Genomic DNA, 5,801 nt, shown 5'->3' on the forward strand with positions numbered 1-5,801 from the left:
AAAAGCTCTTTTAAGCTGTGGCTCTTGTTTTTGTCTTCCTTTGCACATTTTCTTGAATCTGTGCCTACTGAGCTGATAGTTATGTGGAAACATCTCTGAATCTGTCTAGCGATACATGGAGCTGGGTGGTCATGTGGCCCAGATGAGATGGGTGTTTCCGGTCAAAGCTAATGTACTTGACCATTATCTTGGTATGATACAGAATAATACCCACTTTTGTCTCTACAGCCCACACATGTCCCTAATTAAAGGTAGTATCCACTGATTTGCAAACAGCTCTGGGCTAAGGTATTCTGCTGGAAAAGAAGCGCACTGAGTGCAGAGTTGTCCAAAGTGCTGACCATCATGTGGTACAAGAGAAATTAAGTACTTAACATGCACACAGTTGAGACCAGAAGTCTTCTCAGTACTCAGTCTTTGTAAATCCACCCACTGCCATGGTGAATAGAAGGTCACACACACACACACACACTTTCAGAACTGCTTGTCCCATATGGGGTTGCAGGGGAACCGGAGCCTACCCGGCAACACAGGGCATAAGGCCAGAGCGGGGAGGGGACACACCCAGGACGGGACGCCAGTCCATCACAAGGCACCCCAAGCAGGACTTGAACCCCAGACCCACCGGAGAGCAGGACTGTGGTCCAACCCACTGCGCCACCACACCCCCAAGGTTAATATAATCATCCCTCAATTTGCTCATGGTTTAGATTCTGTGAAATCCTCAGATAAAGCTGTACTGATGTAAAAACTTGCTGTAAGACTTTCTGCCAGTTTCCGATGACCACTAATCCTATGCCTGGTCTCGGTGCTTTAAAGTTTGTAATGGAAGTGTAGGGTGTGAGACACCCTGGTTGAAATGCATACATCAGTTCTATGATTGTCAAGCGATTCATCATATAAGCATGTGCAATATTCAACATCTGGTCTGTTTCATTTTGTATTGGTCTATACAATGAATGAAAGCGTAATAAACATACCTCAATTCATTTGCTGGGTAGGTTCTTTAAAATCTCAACTATACAGTGTTATAAATACTGATAATTTAACATTAGCTTGAGGCTACATTAAAAATAAAACTTGTATCCCATGATAGTTGTTCACTGATTTATCCCATAAACCTGTAAAATTTTTCATCTTATTGATCGCCAGCATTCAGGAACACCAAATACAAGCTATAGATGCTGTGGTAGTGAGATCAATTAATCCAGTCCCTCTTGACTACTCTAGGGTGTTTTACTGACAAGTAAGTGACTGGTTTCAGAAACTGTTTTTTTTTTTTTTTTTTTTTTGCTCCACAGCAACTTTTTTCAAAAAAGAGAAGTGATGAAAATTAAAAAACTGAAATTGTTGATATCTCCGAAATACAAATTCTCCTCGCTCAAGAACCCAGAGCGTAATAAGCTGAGAAAAACCCTGCTGTAGTAGTCTCTTTTAAGATTATTAGATTGCCAGTGGTTAATTTGTAAATGGCTTATGCCAGGTGGTGAAACAATGTGCTCAATGACAAAGAACGGCAGTTGAATTTTAAATTCTAGTAATTAATTTCTTTTTTGATTTTCTGGCACTCTGAAGAGAAAATGCTGACACGGGTAAAGAGTCAGAAATGGGTACCTTTAAAAATCACGACTTAGTATTGTTTCATTATTTTTTTAAAGTGCATGAAATTAACACCGATTATGTTTAAACTGGACTTAACTTGTCCCACATGCCCTGCAATCTGAGGTATGATCAGGTTAAGGTGAATGTTTTCAGAAAGATGAGCTCTGCAAATGCCATTCAAGTGCTTTGTTTATCAGATGATTTTATCCAGGAGCAAGCAGTCACCTCACTGGCATTGGAAGGATACCTGCAGAGTGGGATGCACAAAGAAAAGAGGCGTACTGTTGGCTGTATACCTTATGACATGTGGCACAAGTGTAAATTGTGAATAGACAGGGCGAGTTGTTGGGTTCATCTTGTAGAAAGGATATTCTAACCCTTCCCAGCTCAAGACTGATGTTCTCTACGTCACATCATGAGATATGCTGTCGGAGGTTATATGGCTTTATTCTCCATATAACCTCATTGTTCAGGATTGTTGATTAATTTTTTTTTTTTTTTTTAAACAAAGCAAATGCAAAGCTGCTCAGTGATCACCGTATTTCTCATCCATTGGGATGTGAAGGGAAAAAACTGACTACATCAGTAATTCAGCTTCCAGGGGTTTTGTACATACAATGTACGATTAAATGATAAAAGATTATCCTTTGCCTTTAGTCGACCTTTTGGGCTTTGGAAAGTTAACTGAAATGCCAATACATACAAAATTGCAAACCTCTCGCAGTCCAAAGATGTTTCAGGTGAACTGGTGACTAAACTGCCATTAATATGTATGTATGTACTGTATGTACAGTGCTGCTTGAAAGGATGTGAACCCTATAGGGATGGTCATGATTATTTCTTAGACCTATAGAATGAGTAAATTATGATTCACACACCTGATTGTGCTTACCTACTTGGGGTTTATTTTTGCCCCTGCACTTCTTCTGTGTTTCTACTACACCCACGAGTTCCTCTAAACAGCAAGATGAGAAAGACTGTTTCTGATTAAACTGAGTAAAACTACAGTGGCAAGAAAAAGTATGTGAAACCTTTGGAATTAGTTGGTTTTCTGTATTGGTCATAAAATGTCATCTCATCTTCAAAGCTATAAGTATAGACAAATAATGTGCTTAAGCTAACAATACATGAACAGTTATCCTTCATGGCTTTATTGAACACATCCAATTAATTTTTCCACAGCACTGTGAATGCTTAAGTGATCACTTGGATTTAGTAGCTAGTCAATCCTCCTTTGGCAGCAATAACCTCATCCAAGCATTTTTGGTAGCTGCGGATTAGACCTGCACAACATTCAGGAGGAATTTTAGACCACTTTTCCTTACAGAACTGCTTCAGCTCAGCCATATTCTTAGGATGTCTGGTGTGAACAGCTCTATTGAGGTCGTTCCACAGCATCTCTATGGGGTTAAGGTGTGGGCTCTTACTGGGCCACTACAAAAGCGAGTTTTCTTTTTTTGAAGCCATTCTGTAGTGGGATCTACTTCGATGTTTAGGATCATTGTCCTGCTGTATCACCCAACTTCTACTGAGCTTCAGCTGTCGCAGAGCCACCCTGATATTATCCTGTAGGATATGGTGATAAACTTGGGAATTCATTTTTCCCTCAATGACGGCGAGTGGTCCCGATCCCGAAGCAGCAAAGCAGCCCCAAATCATGATGCTCCCTCCACCATACTTAACTGTTGGGATGAGGTTTTTATGTTGGCATGCGGTGCCCTTTTTACACAATACATAGTGCTGCATGTTCTTCCCAAACAACTCAGCCTTAGTTTCATCAGTCCACAAAACATTTTCCCAGTAGCATTGTGGACTGTCAAGGCGGTCTTTGGCAAATGTCAGATGCGCAGCAATGTTTTTTTTTGGAAAGCAGCAGCTTTCTTCGTAGTGTCCTGCCATGGACATCATGCCTGTTCAATGTTTTCCTTATAGTTGACTCATGAAAAGAGATGTTAACCAGTTCCAATGATTTCTTGAAGTCTTCAACTGTCACTCTAGGGTTCTTTTTTCCTCATTGAGAATTGTGCAGCGTGCCCTTTGAGTCATCTTGGCTGGACGGCCACTTCTGGGGAGAGCAACCACAGTACTAAATCGTCTCTGTTTATAGACAATTTGTCTAACAGTGAACAGATGAATATCTAATTTCTTTGAGATAACTTTGTAACCCTTTCCATCTTTATGCAACACAATAATTCTTGATTGCCAGTCTTCTGCAAGCCATGGTTCACATGAACAGATGCTTTTTGTGAATAACAAACTCAAAAGTGTTTGAGTGCTTTTTATAAGTCAAGTAGCTCTAAACCACACCTCCAATCTTGTTTCATTAATTGGACACCAGGTTTGCCAATTTCTAGTTCCAATTAGCTTTTGTTGAAGTCATTAGCCTAGTGTTTCACATACTTTTTCCAACCTATACTGTGAATATTTGAATATCTTCAATATTTACAAGAACAATACAATCATTTGTGTGTTATTAGTTAAAACAGATTGTGTTTGTTGATTACTGCAACTTAGATGAATGTAAAACCAGATTTTAAGACAAATTTATACATGAATGCGGTAATTTTAAAAGGGTTCACATAGTTTTTCTTTCCACTGTAAGGGACACAAGGGGCTCACACACTTTCAGCCAGCACTGTATGTGTGTTTGTATGTGTTATGGTGCTCCAGTGATATGTACAAAGGTGAATGTAGGGAGTTTAGTGTAGTGTATCTAACACTAAGTCACAGTGGACGAGGCTGCAGTTAAATACTCGATATTAATCATTGTACATTTACTCTGGTGAAAAGTGTCGGGTAAATGAATAAATGTGAACTCTAGATGTAAATCCAAATAGCTACACTAGCCAGACACATGGAGTGCAGGTAAATGTGACCTGAACCGTATATAAACAAGCGGCGAAGCAACCATCTGAACCCGCCGTCTCTTTTTTAAAATGTACTACTTCTTCTGATTTCTCCAGACACCTTTTCAAATTTCATCGCGGACGGCAATAAAAGCCAGAGTAACAACAGCGGCACCTCTCAGGGGACGCCGAGTCCCGAGACCGTCTGCATCCTCAGCTGTCAGTGGGGAGCAGCAAGACCGTGCCGTTGTATTATCTTACGTTTATTCTCTTGTTATATTGATCATGTATGGAGGACAGCAAAGTAAGCATTAAAAGTGCAGCCTTAGAGGCCTTAAAAGCATAATCAGTTATAATGCAGACGCCTCCAAGTCACCAGAAAGCACTGTTTATGCCTTTAACCACCGTGCTGGAAATGCCTGTTTATTCTTTAAGTTATGAAGTCAGAGGCCTGAGCCTTTCCAAGAAATTTTTTTTTTTTTTTAATCCATAACATTTCTTTTTTCCTTAAATTTTTGTTCTAGAAAGCCTCTCCCTTACCTAGTATAACTAATAAGCTGGCACTTAAAATTTAGCTTCAAACGTTCAGATCCATCTGTCAGTGCTATAACAGGAAATTGTGGGACTTTAAGAAATAGTTCTAGGGATAAAAATATTTTCCTGGACCTTCTGTTGTTTATCAGTAATTGTTCTGCAAGGTATGAAATCGGAGCTGGACACTTACACACCACAAAGGAAAAAATAAACACCATTTGATTTTAATTCATTTCTGACAATACAACACATTCCAGTGTGGGTTTCCTCCAGGTGCTCTGGTTTCCTCCCACAGCCCAAAAACATATGTTTCAGGCAAACTGGCAACTATAATTGCCCTTAGTATGTGTATGTGCTAGTGAATGTGTGTACCTCTGATTGGGCTGCGATGACGGACTGGCTTCCCATCCGGGCTGTACCCTGCCTCACACCCTGTGCTTCCCGAACAGGCTCTGGATCACTGTGACCCTGCACTAGACATGCAGTTACTGACTATGAATGAACAACGTATTAGTAAATACAACATACTGATAAAAAATGGTGAAAAAGGAGTGTTTAACACAGATTTGTTACATCGCTCCATTCAGAGAAATGACAGCCCTTATGCGTACATTCAAGTGTGGTTTCCAGGTGCTGACACAAGTGGTTTTCCCACTCTCTGGGGTCAGATGAGGACACATCAACTGGCAGATGACCCTCGGTGTGACAAGCAGCCCTTGGGGACGTATGTCTCTCACGCCCTGTGACACGCAGTTCTCCGCTCTTTGAGTCAGAGCCATCGCTGCGATTCGGCATGTAAAGGAAGCATTCATCATGTTC

This window comes from Scleropages formosus, chromosome 18 (genome assembly GCF_900964775.1).
Source record: "Scleropages formosus chromosome 18, fSclFor1.1, whole genome shotgun sequence".
Lineage (NCBI taxonomy): Eukaryota > Metazoa > Chordata > Actinopteri > Osteoglossiformes > Osteoglossidae > Scleropages > Scleropages formosus.